At 48.2% G+C, this 14,791-nt stretch overlaps 1 protein-coding gene across 11 annotated transcripts in view; it reads left to right on the plus strand.

Annotated features, from left to right (window-relative positions):
* Window positions 1–5,448: 5,448 nt before the first annotated feature.
* Window positions 5,449–14,791, plus strand: part of DTX2 (deltex E3 ubiquitin ligase 2) — a 38,714-nt gene continuing 29,371 nt past the window's right edge. For 2 of the 11 annotated variants that reach the window (XM_035717963.2, XM_049111076.1), the window contains exon 1: window positions 5,450–5,932. The gene's annotated coding sequence lies outside the window, so the exon portion shown is untranslated. Of the gene's footprint in view, window positions 5,933–6,073; window positions 6,194–6,537; window positions 6,769–7,122; window positions 7,288–14,791 lie in introns of those variants that run through there. The other 9 variants (XM_049111075.1, XM_025425877.3, XM_025425876.3 and 6 more) reach the window with 9 other exon arrangements.

Below are 14,791 nucleotides of genomic sequence, written 5' to 3' on the forward strand. Positions count from 1 at the left end.
TGCTCTTTCTCACAACTTAAAAAAAACCTCAAACAACAAAACCTTAGTCAAAGACTAGGAAAGGCAGACTTTTGTAGAACGAGATAATCTGGAAGGTTGCTAGAGAACATCCAGCAACCTTTTTGCCTGTGTCCGAAACTCCCACTTTCGTCCGATGGGTATTAGATTTATCAGATATTTTTAGCAAGAGACTCGAAGCAGCTCCTAGGGACTATAATGGAAGTTTTCAGGGGGAGGCTAGGCTAAATATCACCAGAAAGATGACTCTGTCTCTGGGAGGGGGCCGCCTCTTACCCTCAGCCAGGCTAGGAAGGAAGCCTGGCTTGTCCACACACCACAACGGAGCCCTCTCTTGAGCAACTCTGGATTCCAAACCAGGATGCCAGAGTATTAATTTACAATGAAAATAACTGAGGTGGAGGGCACAGGTCGAGTGAGATTGTCTAGTGTTAAAACAAATTTCTCAGATGAATTAACTGTGAGTACACATCAGTTATTTCAGACTTGCAGCAAGGGAACCAGCAAAAAGGACAAGCCAGTTCAAAGCATGTTCCAAGGGGCCGGGACTTACATAAGATAACACTTTTAGGGGCTTCACTCCTGGGGCTACAAAGCCATCATGCTTTTGTTGGCTGTGTGGTTCACACCTGGGTCCTGAGTGGGCACTGTTGCCCAGAGATGCCAGGTGCTGTCTATTAATCAGAAATAATGAGCAAGGCAGCTGTGGCTTCAAATCAGTCCCTCCAGAGTGTCAGATGGAGGCCAATTAGCTGAGGTACTAAGCAACAAAAATCTGCCTTTCCAAGCAAAACATCAGAAAGTGCTCGAGCCCCTCAGCAGAAATGCTGGGGACCCTGTGTCTAGCCTTTTCTCAGATTGACATTGATCTTTTCCTGCTCTCGGGTGAGCTGGGGCTGGTTCCAGGATTGGAACCTTCAGAAGCAGTAAACCCTGGCACCTGGAGAGGAGTGTAAGGGCTTCTGGGGAAAAAAATTACGTTTCTTTGGCCACCATTGATCCTCATTCCGTGGCCAACAGCCACATTCTTTTGTGGGTCACGTCATCCATTCTCAGTTGCTAGGGAGCCTTCAGAGGCCTTCGGGCAGCACAAACTCCAGCCTTTGAGACGTTAAAAAAAAAAAAAAAAAACAACAAAAACAACAACAACAAAGCTCCCCTTCTAGGTAGATGATTTTGTCCTAGCCAATGCCAGGAATGTGGTGGCTCCTTTCACCCCTGGGTGGACTTCGTGCCAGGCATACCTAACCTGCCCTACTGTGTGTGTTTGTATACAGGGGAGGGCATCCTCACATTTTTCAAACCAACAATACAAACAGGTGCACATTCTCTGTGCTCTGGAAGTTCCTTTTTTACTTAACAATAGATCTTGGCCACTGTTCCATTAGCTCCTGTGAATCTTCCTCATTCTTTCTACCAGTGTTCCAAGGTCATTTAACCAGCCCCCTCTGCTGGGCGCTCAGTGCTTCGAATCCTTTGGATCCTTTGCTAAAGCATATTGGCTTAAAGTTCAGTTTGCAAGTGGCAGGTCCCAGTTTCCCTCATTTCCAGCTTCCTGAGGAACATCCTGCTGCAGCCTCAGACCACAGCACACACTCTCTCTCCTGCCTAAAATTTAAAGTCCATGCCCCCCCCCCCATATTCTCCCTCTTGCTGCTGCCCTATTTTGCTTCTTTTCACGACCCAAACTCTTTATTTTTCCCAAATAAAAATAGTCTTTCTTTTCAGGTTATAAAAAAGGAAACTATTCATTGGGACATACTCACATGATGCAAGAAAAGCACAAAGAAAGTGAAAATCACCTGCTATCCTGCCGTCAGATGTTACTGTGTTGGCTAGTTGTCCTTCCAGACTTACACAGCCACAGGCAACCTTATGTAAGTAGCCTCATTCCATGCATGTGGGCTTAACCTCTTCTGCATTCCACCCCCTGCCCCAATGCATGGAACACTAGGGTTGTTCTTGGAAGAGCTGTCTGCACTCCTAGACTGCACTCCTAACCTTCACAACCACAGATGCCTACGTCCATCTAATTGCTCCAGCCCCTGCTTCTCAATGGAAACCACTCTGGTCACCAACAGCTTCCCTGTAGCTAAGTTGGAAGTTTGGGGCACTTCCTCAAGGCTTCAAGATGATAAAGCCTGGAACTGAGAGGCAGGGACGACCCTGGGTTCTGGCATAGGCTCCCCTTCTAGCAGACCACCTTGTTGGGCCTCTCAGAAGTATCTGTCACCACTAAGTGCCACCTTCATGGGACATTCCCCTTGACTCTCTGCCATCATGCTCCTCTAGGGTGCGCTACCACGCCCCCACCATCCCCCAGCCCCACCCCAGTCCAGCCTCCTTTCCGGACACTTCTATGTCTCATCTGTTCTTTAAAAGTCAGTGTTCTTAGCCCTGGACTCACCTTTTATCTTCTGTCGTCTTTCCAGGTGATCTCAATCTCATTGCCTGTGACTCTAAAATCCCTATCTCTACCCAGATGTCTCTAAAGCCTCCCACCTGGCTGTTTTTGCCTGCCTCCCTACCTCACACTCAACTTATGACTGAAAACATAACAGCCCCCACCAACCCTGCCTTCTAGTGACCTCTACCTCATGGGAAGCCTGTCCATGCATACAGACTTCCAGGCTGTGTCCCTTTCCTGCCTCTGTGAAGCTTTACCACCCTGGCCTTCCCCCTGGCTCCCCACATTTGTCCCCAACCTGGGCAGCCCCATCAAGCCCCCTCCGAGCTCCAGTTCCTCCTGCTCTCTGGGCCTAGATGTCCTCCCCTTTCCAGGGCCTAGGTTCTAGAGCCTTTCCAGCCCAGCCTGCCACCATTGTTCTGTTTGAACCTGTAGGTGTGTGTGCAGTGGGATTTTGGGAAAATAACTATCATTTAAGCATTTCACTAAAGAAAAAGGAAGCACTTAAGAAAATACCTTTTGGGGGCATGTGGGTGGCTCAGTTGGTTAAATGTCTGCCTTTGGCTCAGGTCATGATCCTGGGGTCCTGAGATTGAGCTCCACATGGGGCTCCCTGCTCAGTGGGGAGTCTCCTTCTCCCTCTGCCTGCCACTCCCCCTGTTTGTGCTCTCTTTGTGTCAAATAAAGAAATAAATCTTAAAAAAACAAAACAAAACATACCTTTTGAGTGTTGAAAGGCTTTTCTAATGCTTCAGATCATTTCATTTGCACCACCCTCCCCCCACCCACCGCCACCACGAGGTCAGTCATATGGGGCTGCTTAAGTCTGGAGTTAGACAACACTTTGATTTTTTTTTTTTTTAAGATTTTATTTATTTATTCCTGAGAGGCAGAGAGAGAGGCAGAGACACAGGCAGAGGGAGAAGCAGGCTCTATGCAGGGAGCTTGACGTGGGACTCGATTCCGTGTCTCCAGGATCAGGCCCTGGGCTGAAGGCGGTGCTAAACCGCCGAGCCACGCGGGATGCCCTGATTTTTTTTTTTCTCTAAGATTTTATTTAGCTATTTGTCAGAGAGAGAGAGAGCGCGCGCGTACAAGCAGGAGGAGCAGCAGAAGGAGAGGGAGAAGCACGCTCCTGGCTGAACAAGGAGCCTCAATCCCTCAATCGTGGGATCATGACCTGAGCCAAAGGCAGATGGTTTAAGCTACTTGAGCCACCCAGGTGTCCCAGACACCACCTTTATTTAAAGACCAGTGCTGCCAGTTGCCAGCTGTATGATCTTAGACACATCACTTAAACTGTCTTAGTGTCCCTATCTTTAAAATGAGGATAATGAGGAGGCTCCTGGCTTGCTCATTCAGTAGGACATGTGACTCCTGATCTCAGGGTTATAAGTTTAAGCCTCACATTGGGCATGGAGCCTACTTTTTAAAAAATGAGGATGATGCTAGTACCTACCTCATTGAGGGGATTTCCTGTGAGGTGATGCATGACAAGTGCTTGGCACATACTAGGTGCTTTAGAAATGTTGTAGGTGGTTTTGGCTGAGAACATTGAGATTCTAGGAAGGGAAATGTCCCCATCCTAAGCTGTAGCCAATACAGTTACCTAGTATAAATCACAGGTAGAAAGTCACTCCCTCATTTCTGGAAAGAGGACTGGCATTATTGGGAGAACCCGACTTTAGTGCTTCCCCAGGCTCAACGCCTATATCCTCCAAGTCAGGTCCTGGATCACAGAGTCGAGTCCTAAACTAGGGTCCCAGAAGTGGGCCTGCCACAGGCACTCCTTCCTCTGCTTCATTGACTTTGGGTGGATTAGTCTCCCCTCTGAGCCTCAGCTCCCTTTTCTATAAAATAAAGTTTTCAACTGAATGATGGGGGCGGGGTGTGGAGAGGTATCTTTTCCTTAAATCCCTGATGAAGTATGAGTGACATTAGATTATGTAAAGATACTCAACTAGAGGCCAAGATTCAGAGACCTCTTAACCCCCTGGAACTGTGTGCAAGATTGTATATGTGACATGTATGTACACGTGTGTGAACATTTCTATCTGAGCATGTTTTAGGAATAGATCTATTTATCTTTGTGAAGGAGGTCTGTGATCCCAGAAGAGTAGTCACCGACCTAGTTCAGACCTTTTTTTTTTTTAAAAAAAAGATTTTATTTATTTATTCATGAGAGACAGAGAGAGGCAGAGGGAGAAGCAGGCTCCCTATGGGGAGCCTGATGGGGAATTTGATCTCAGGACACACACCCCCTCCCCCCACCCCCGCCATCACAACCTGAGCCAAAGGCAGATGCTTAACCACTGAGACACCCAGGTGCCCCTGGTTCAGACCTTCTATCTGAACTATAGATATAGTTCAGACTATATCAAGATCTGATATATATGGGCAGCCCCGGTGGCGCAGCGGTTTAGTGCTGCCTGCAGCTCAGGCAGGGCATGATCCTGGAGACCCTGGATCGAGTCCCACGTCAGGCTCTCTGCATGGAGCCTGCTTCTCCCTCTGCCTGTGTCTCTGCCTCTCCCTCTATGAATAAGTAAAATCTTTTTTAAAAAAAAGATTATATATATATATATATATGACTATAGCAAGAGCCTCCAAACTGGTCTCCCTACTCCTTTGTTCCTTAAACGTGTCCTCCACCTATCACACAGGGTATCATTCCTTTGTTTGAATCTTTCTTTTGGCCTTAGTGGCAAAAAGAAATGCATAGTATTTAAAGACATTCATAATCTTACCCAGCCTGGTCCCCACACTCATATCCTGACACACCCTAATCTATTTCCTCTGTCCTCAGCCCCTCTGTGTACCCTCCTGCCCTGGCTACAGGGAACGTTTCACTGCTTCCTGAATGCATCAAGCACTTTCACATCTCTCTTCCTTTGCAGGAGCTTCCCTGTACTTCATCTGGCAAACCCTCGTGTGTGCTTCAAAATCCAACTCAGGCGTCCCACCCCTTTGTGATGTCTCCCTGACACCTCCTCCAAATGAACCACACCCTCTGTGCTCCAACTCCTGTGCTTAAAGTCACATTTATCCCACTGTACTGTAATTATGTGTTTGAGTGTCTGTCTGCCCAAGCAGATATGAACTTCTCCCAGCAGAGAAACCAAGTTTCTGACTCACGTTTGGAGCCTCAGGACCCAGCACGGGGCATGGCACCACATGTGTACGGGTAATGACTATCTAAAATGAGTCAGTAAGTTAATGAAGGAGTAAGTCAGTGAGTGAACAGACCAAGAAGGAAGAATAGATACACCTGAACCGGTGCGCGTGGGATTGGGTCCCGCCCCGCCCCCAACACATGGAACTACATTTCCCAGAAGACCCCGCGACCTGGGCATGCGCACTGGAGAGCTAGGAAGCTGCGACGCCGAGTTTCACTCTGGCTGCCTCCTCAGAGTCGGAGCTTCAGCCGGAGCGGTGCCCAGGCCGGCCCGAGCTGCAGCCCCAGCGCGGCGGTGCCCTCACCCGGCCCCCTCGTCTTCCTCAGCCTCGGTGAGAGGGGCGGGCGGGCCACCTGCCCGTCGCCAGGGCTGGGGTCCCGGGGACGCGGGGGGGACTGAGCCGAACTGGGACCGGAAGGGGGCGGGCGTGGGACTGAGGGAGGGCCGGGCCGGGCCGGGGAAGAGCCCCGTGGTGAGGTCCGGGGGGACTGGGAGGACCCGCCGCGGGGCTGGCCCGGGGCCGCGGCCGCCGGAGGCGGGAGCTGGGAGAATCGGGCGCGCTGGCAGCTTTGGGACGGGTCTGGGTGCGAGGGTGAGCGCCGGGTGGGAGCCGAAGGGCTGGCAGGGGGAGGGGCGCAGACCCCGGGAGTTCGGGGCCGTGGCGAGGAGGACACCCCTTCCCACAGGGGCGGGCGGAGGCGCTGGAGATCCCGTCACTGGGCTCCGGGGCTCGCGGGGTCGATTCTCCTGGGTTCTGGCTTCGGGCGGACGACTTGCTGCAGCCCGGGGCTGTACTTTTTGAAAGAGTTTGCCCCCAAACTCTGCTTCCCTGCCTCAGGTAGGGGTCGCCCTCCGGGAAACTCCGGTTTCCTGGGGGCCCTGGGTTCCTTTTGAGGGTTGCGTAATGTACGTCGGAGAGGATTTAGACGACTTTTTTTTTATTTTTCTGAACCTGCCCTGTCGCCCACTCCGCTCCCCTCCCCTCCAACCAGCTGCTCCCTTCCACACTGGTTCCACTTCCCTAAGTGCCAGTAACAGTGGAAATAGTGTGTGCACGCACAGGCTCCCGGACCGTTAAGAATTAATTCAAGAATACTTCTGCCTGCTATCCTCTAGAGTTCTAGAAGGTCGACGTTGTGGTAGCCAAAATCGGGCTTTACCCTCACGGTAACTATAACTGGGCCTCTTACTCATTTGCTGCGTGACCTTGGCCAAACTTTTACCTTCTCTGGTGTGTTAATCTCCTGGATTCTTACACTGCAGACTGACTTAGGAAGCCCATTTAGGCCTTTCCGTGAAAGAGCTGAGGTGTGTGTGTGTGTGTGTTTCCACCATCCCCTTGATTATTGAGTGGGTAGAGGGAGACTGTTGTACCTTCTGTCCTGCCCAGGCTGTTGAAAAATAAATCTGGTGGTTTCCAGTCCCCGGCCGCAGCGCACAGACCCAACATCTGTGCATTCGTTTTCACTGACTGCTGTTTCTCAATTTAAAACCTGATCATCTTTTTCCTTGTTGGCAAAGGTGCCCTGGAATTTGTGTTGCTGAGTCAGCAAGGCTTTCCGATTTGCTCGGTTTTTGTTGTTTGCATTTTATATCAAGATGGGAACTCAAACAAGTCATTCCTCCTAAGGATCTAGTGTCTCTGTCAAGAAGGGACAGTTTGTGCCAGCTCTCCAGAGAGAAAAGGTAAGAGTGACAGGGACTTCACATTGCTGCCTTCTGGATCTGGTTTTCAGTAGAGGAGGTGGAGACTGGGGAGGGTGAAATTTGAGGTCTCCCGGATGAAAGTCAGCCTTGGGAGTTGATTGTTGATTGCCAACTGTCTCAAATAAAGTCAAGTGCTTTCTTGCCAAGGGCTTCTTCTGTTTAACCAGGCTTAGAGGATGCTTTACACATGGTTTTCACTTAAGACATGCTTTATGGGGTGAAGGACACAAGTCATGATTTCTGCATCTGAGCTGGAAATTTTATTTCTTTTGTTGCCCGCACAAAACTGGGTGCCTTCTTTGTGTCAAGCCCCATGCTCAATGGTGGGGCACAGTGATGAGTGAGAAGAGCTCTGTCACCTGGGAGCTCATCATTTGGTGGAATGGACTGTCCGTTCCTAGACAGACCCTAGACAGTGGCAAGGAGTTGTTGGTGTGCTATGTGTTGAGGTGGGAGGAATCACAGGGCAGAGCCCCAGCCCCTCGACCAGGGGCTGTCCAGGAAGGGATAGGAGGGAAGGTCAGCAAGCTTCTAGAAGAACATAATTGAGCTGAGTTGTGAAGGACTTGAAAAGGAGAGCAGAAGCCTGGCAGAGGAGTGGGCATCTGCAGAGTCCAGAAGTTACCTGGTACGCATGGGCCAATGTAAGTAGCTCTATGTGGCTAGAGCAACAGGGATGGGTGTGAGGTGGAGGAGGCTGGTTAGGTAGGCAGAGGGAAAGTGTGGATGGTTTTGTGGGCCGCACTAAGGCTCTGGGAAGCAGGATTTTAGCAGAATTCCATGAGGGCATTTTACATGAGCACACTGGCTAGAAAGTATGAATGGATTAGACTGGATTATTCTCTTTGTGACTGTTTCTTTACACCATGCCAGCTTTTGATAGAGGAAGAGTTAGACATAGATGTTGCCCTCAGTTTCTTCATAGTCTCCTTGAAGAGATAGAATGGACATAGAGAACTGTAAAGGGCAGGCAAGTGCTGTGGAAGTTGAGAAGAGGGTGTTTTCTTTCAGTTGGGCATCTCGAGGCATCATGGAAGTACGTTTAAATTGGGTCTTGAAAGGAAGTCTGAGTGGCCCAGTCTGTTGAGCATCTGCCTTTGACTCAGATCATGATCCCGGGGTCCCAGGATTGCTTACTGGGGAGTCTGCTTCTCTCCCCCTCACCCATGCTTGTGCGTACTCTCTTGCTCAGTCTTTCTTTCAAATAAATAAAATCTTTAAAAAAATTTGAGTCTTGAAAGTATGGGTTAGATGAGGATGTGTGGCCAGATGGGTGGGATTCTTCATAGAGCTGAGGCATGGCGGGGGGTGGGGGGGGGTGGCTGGATGTATGTAGGGGTAGCAGTTGTCACTTAAACTCTTTTGGGGAATGGATTGGGGAAAAGCAGGTGTAGACAAAAAGAAGGTATTGAAGGCAAGTACGCTGGCAAATACTGTTGATAGGGAGGAACCAGATTGTGATGGGCTTTCAGTGTCAACCCAAGGAACTTGAAATGTATTCGGAAAGTATACTTTGGGAGGCTCAATATTGTACCCGCCTCTCAGGTGAACCAGGAGAGAGAGTTGGAGAAGCCAGTTGGGAGAGAATACTTGTCAGTGTGAGAGGCACTTAGATCCCAAGTGGATGCTGGCAGCAGGGGCTGAGGAGGTGAGGACGGAAGAGAATGCAAGCCGCCGTGGTGGCTGTGGGGGAAAAGTGAGGAGCTGGAAACCCAGGTTTTTCTCCTAACTGCCGGGGGCCAGGGAATCCAGGGAAAGCAGAATTAAGAAGGAAGGTGAGGGGTGCCTGGGTGGCTCAGTGGTTGAGCAGCTGCCTTTGGCTCAGATTGTGATCCCAGGGTCCTGGGATCAAGTCCCACATTGGGCTCCCTGCGGAGAGCCTCTTTCTCCCTCTGCCTATGTCTCTACCACTCTCTGTGTCTTTCATGAAAAAATAAATAAAATATTAGAAAAAAAAGGGGGGGGGGAGGTGAGTTTGTCTTCAGACATCTGGGGGAAGGTGCCAAAGAAGCCAACAGGAATGGGGCCATGGCCTCCACAGAAACTGTGTACCAGGACTAGTGCTTGGCGGGTGATGTAAGATGTGTTTAATTTTTACCTCAGGTAAACACAGAGCTAGATTAATACACACTAATCACTATTCATGTGTGGCTTGCTTTTATTTATCTCCTAAGTTTTTTTTTTAATAAAAGATTTTATTTATTTGAGAGAGGGCAAGAACACTCAGAGTGAGCATGAGAAGGGGGGAGGGGCAGAGGGAGAAGCAGCCTCCCTACTGAGCAGCGAGCCTGACTTGGGACTCAGGATTTGATCCCAGGACCCCTAGATCATGACCCAAGCTGAAGGTAGATGCCCCTCTAAGTGACTTTTAATGAATGTAGTAAACTCTTGCATTCCAATCACCTGAAGCAAAAGCTTGAGAAGGAAATATATGTATAATCATTTGGTCTTTCTCCCATCCTGAGATAGCCATCATCCCCTAGCTTTGTGTTTATATATTGTACCTATGTGTTTCTAAGGAAAGTAAAAAAATATTGCTGAGATTTATCCATATTATTGCATGTCATCTAGTTCATTTGTTTTCACTGATGAATAATCCATGGAGTGAATATACTACAGTTCAGGCATCTAATTTTCCACTGATGGGCACTTAGTTGTTTTCCAGATTTTTCCTATTGCAAATCTGCTGCTCTAGACATTTCCATACACATCTGTAGTACATGTGCAAGAGGTTTTCTTGGGTTTGAACTTAGGGGTGATATTTTGCTGGGTTATAGAGTAAATAAATGTGCAGCTTTCATAGATATAGCTAAACTACTTTCTGAAGAGGTTGTACCAGTTCACAGTCCATTAGTACCAGTGTATGGGACTTGTAGTTGCTCCATATTCTTGCCATCACTCATCATAGGCAGACTTTATTTTTGCCAATTGAATGGGTATAAAATGGGATCATTGGGATTGTGATTTCTGTGTTCCTGAGTCCTGACGTTGAATATCTCTTCATAAGCTCATTGACCTATGTGTTTCCTGTGAAAATTTGTTCATGGTTTTTGCCGATTTTTTATTATTTACTGATTGTAAGAGTTCTTTGTAGATTCTTGATTTTGATCCTTTGTTCATATTGTGAATATTTTCTTCCAGCTTGTATTGTACTCTTTCTACTTTATTTAAGACCTCTTTTGGGATGCCTGGGTGGCTCAGTGGTTGTCTGCCTTCAGCCCAGGACGTGATCCTGGGGTCCCTGCATGGAGCCTGCTTCTCTCCGCTTATGTCTCTGCCTCTCTGTCTCTTATGAATAAATGAATAAAATCTTTAAAAAAAAAAAAAGATCTCTTTTGTAGAATCATCTTAATTTTAAGATAGTGGAATTTTGTTGTTGTTTTTGTAGTCAGTGTTCTGTGTCTTGTTTAAAAAATCTTTCCCTGGGGATCCCTGGGTGGCGCAGAAGTTTGGCGCTTGCCTTTGGCCCAGGGCGCGATCCTGGAGACCCGGGATTGAATCCCACGTCAGACTCCCGGTGCATGGAGCCTGCTTCTCCCTCTGCCTGTGTCTCTGCCTCTCTCTCTCTCTCTCTCTCTCTGTGTGACTATCGTAAATAAATTTTAAAAAAAATTAAAAAAAAATAAAAGAAAATATACTTAAAAAAAAAAATCTTTCCCTGACCTTAGTCCTTGCCTTTAAGGAGCCTCTGCCCTAGTGGAGGGCCTGGTAGATAATTGCACTCAGATGTTACATGGATATTGATTGTTAGAAGTGGCCACTTCTGCCTGTGGGCAGAGTGGGTATAGGAAAGATTTCACAGGGTAGAGCGTCTCAAGCTGTAGTTCCTCCTCAGGTGCTGGGGAAAGACATGTCTGCAGAGGACAGAGGCACTTTCCTACTTCTTGACAGAGAAATAGGTTCAGAGAGGTATTTTTCAACTCCAGGACAGTGGAAGCATGGTGATAAGATGTTGGGGACGCTGTAAACTAAACACTCCAGTTTGCACGTTATCTGTGGCCGTTTTCACACTATCGTGACAGGGTTACATCAATACAACAGACCCCCTTTGTTTTGCAAAGCCTAAAATATGTACTCTTTGGCCCTTTAGAGGAAAAGTTTGCTGAGTTCTGCCATGATAAGTTGTGGTAACTGTGGTAACCTGATGAGTGTGTCCCAGCCACCACAGTGGTTCAACTAGTTATTGCTGGATGGGTTATGAATCTAGGTCAGCACTGTAAGTGTTGCCAACTTTTCTACTTTCCAGAAGCTGAAAATCTGGATTTTTTTTTAAATGGTGAATATTCCAATTTTAAACAATAACTCATTTAACAACAACAACAACAAAAAGAAACCCCTGAAAACTGTCTAGGCCAGGAAAAACACACCTGGCAGGCCGACGTGTCCAGCATGAGCATACCTCTTCTGTCTCAGTGGGTCTGGAAATGATTTGGGATTCCTTATTCCTGTGGATTCTTGGGCAGGTTGCTTATCTTCTTTTGCCTCCTGTCCTCATCTGTAAAGTCAAGACTGGCGCCCAGTACCACAAGGCTTAAATAAGAACCCGTGTAAGGTGCTTAGTGCCTGGTGCCTTGTAAGCTTAGGTTGGTGGCCATCACTGTTAGTCCTGCCACTGCTTTTACTGCTGCCCCATTTTGACCCCCTGTGTAGGCCTGGGGATCAGGGCTGTGTCCTGACTAGCTGCCAGTGGCCACATTGCTCCTGGCAGAGAAGGAGCTGGCATGGCAGGTTCTCAGTGCTGGTGGAGGAGGTTGCCTACAGGGAATCAAAGATTACTAGGGCCTGCCCCCTGGCTACCCTGGGCTTGCTTTTTTATTTATTTATTTATTGAGAGCACGAGCAGGGGGAGGGGCAAAGGGAGAAGGACCAGGAGAATCCCAAGAAGGTTCCACGCGCTTCACTACAGAGCCTGAGGCGCGGCGCAGTCTCACAGCCCTGAGATCATGACCTGAGCTGAAATCAAGAGTTGGACGCTCAATTGCCTGAGCCACCCAGGCGCCCCACCCTGTGGCTTTCTGAGGCCTACTGGGAAGATTCTGCTCTGACCTGCCCCTGGAGGGCTTAGGCAGGCCCCCGCTAGTAGAGGAGTTGTCACTTCCCTTCCAGCAGCCTGAGTGTGAGGGGCAGATTATGTATTAGTGTCCTCCATCTTTCAGAAACTTAGTAAGTTTTGGCTGGCCCTGTCTTTAGCCATCTGGTTTTTGTTTGTTTGTTTGTTTTATTTTTAAAGATTTTATTCATTCATGAGAGACAGAGAGAGAAAGAGAGGCAGAGACATAGGCAGAGGGAGAAGTAGGCTCCATGCAGGGAGCCCGATGCGGAACTCGATCCCGGGACTCCAGAATCATGCCCTGGGCTGAAGGCAGGCACCAATCTGCTGAGCCACCCAGGGATCCCCTAGCCATCTGTTTTCAAGATAAAAGCCTCATCTTACAGTGTCTACCTATTGCAGTAGTTCAGGTCTGTGGATGGTCTGTTTTTGTTTTGTTTTTAAAAAATTTTATTCATGAGAGACATAGGCAGAGGGAGAAGCAGAGGGGAGCCTGAAGCGGGACTTGATCCCAGGACCCCGGGATCATGACCTGAGCCAAAGGCGACACTCAACCACTGAGCCACCCAGGTGCCCTGTGGGTAGTCCATTGTATGCCTTTTCTTTTTTTTAATTTTTAAAAAAATTTTAACATTTATTTATTTTTTAAAGATTTTATTTATTTACTCATGAGAGACACAGAGAGAAAGAGAGGTGCAGAGACACAGGCAGAGGGAGAAGCAGGCTCCACGCAGAAAGCCCGACATGGGACTCGATCCCGGGTCTCCAGAATCACACCCTGGGCTGAAGGCGGCACTAAACCACTGAGCCACCCGGGCTGCCCCGTTGTATGCCTTTTCTTGGAACTCAGAGATGGGGATGTGTGTTGGCAAAAGAAGTGCCATGGTACTTTGATGAGGTCTCTTGTTTGCAAAACCCCACAGAGATAGCAGCCATTTAAAGTAATGATGTTAAATCATGGTGGTGGTAGTGGTTTGGTTTATATTTGTGGTCTTTTAAAAGTGTTGGGCATTTTAAAGCGATGTGTTGCTTGCTGATAATAGAAATAATACTTTCTCACTTTAGAAAATGTAAAGAGTTGAGGTATGTGAGGAAGTAGAACCAAAGGCCTCTTCCATAAGGCCTCTTCTAGTCAAAGGCAGCCAATGTGAACACTTTGGGAGGTTTCTGTTGAGTTTTCTCTGTGCTTCTCTTTTAACTGTCAGAATAGTGCTATGGTAAATATCTTTACATCAAAGATTTTCTATAATCTGTTTAGATTGATTATTGGGTCAAAGCAAGTAAACATTTCTAAACCACTCCATACATATTATCACACTTTGCTGGAAAGGGTTTAGCCTTCCCAGGGGTAGGAGGACTCCGTGTACTCCTTCCAGCACCAAGTATTGAAATTAAGCTTTGTTTTGCTTTGGGTTTTTTTTGTTGGTCTTTAACTATTTTGATAGGCAAAAAAATAATGTTCCGTTGTCTTTAATTTGCATTAAAAATGTTTCTAGTCCAGTAGAACATTTCTTTGCTGTGTTTGTGTGCAAGATTGGCCTTTCCCAGGTCTGTGGGAAGGCATCTTGACAGGGCCCTGGTGGCAGGCTGCACGGTCTCGAGGTCTAGGAAGGTCACGTTCCTTGTGTCAGCTGGTGGGTGTGGAGTTTCAGGCTGAGCTTCTTGGAAAGGCCCCGAAGGAGAGGCGGCTTAGGAAATAGGCCTGGGCTCACTGCGTTCCTGTCCATGCTCCTCAGAACTCTCTATTCTGCAGAAAAGCATCCTGAGCCTCAGGAGAGGCTTGTAGGCACGAGGCCATTTTTGTGTCAGAAAGAGCACCCCACGTTCCTGCATTTTACATATCAGGGCGGCCTGTGGTCCCATTTGCAAACAGGTTCCGCTGCCCATCCAACTGCCTGAGTGGTAGAGCCTACAGAAGGGGAGGTGACTGTCCCAAAGTCACCTGAGGGTGCAGCACACCTGTGTGTGACCTGAGCCGAGGGGGATTCTGACAGCTGTCTCCATCTCCATCTCCCCCTCAGGATAGCAGACGGTGGGGGCCAGCCACAATCCCTGTGTGGACGGAATGGTGAACCTCTGAGCCCAGGCCTGTGCGAAGCTGGTACATGTTTCGGTGGGCTTTGGAGGGATGAATCAGTCCTCATGTATTGGCAAGGTGACAATCACCCAGCTTGAGCACTGCCCTAAAAACCGCATCGGACTCTCTCCCCAGCCGCTGCAGCTGTTGTGGGGATCTGCTTGTGTGGTTCACACACCCTGAGGCCCACAATTAGGCAAGATGATTTTTGCTCAGATTCTTGTGCCAGCTTGATCTTGTTCTAAAGCTCTTCTAAATCCTCTGTGGATAGAAAGACTCTGGGACGCATGTAGCTTTTTTTTCTTTTGTGTGAAAACGCCTCCCTAGTAGAATAGCAGCAACCACCTGTGCCTCAC

This window comes from Canis lupus, chromosome 6, assembly GCF_003254725.2.
Source record: "Canis lupus dingo isolate Sandy chromosome 6, ASM325472v2, whole genome shotgun sequence".
Taxonomy (NCBI): Eukaryota; Metazoa; Chordata; class Mammalia; order Carnivora; family Canidae; genus Canis; species Canis lupus.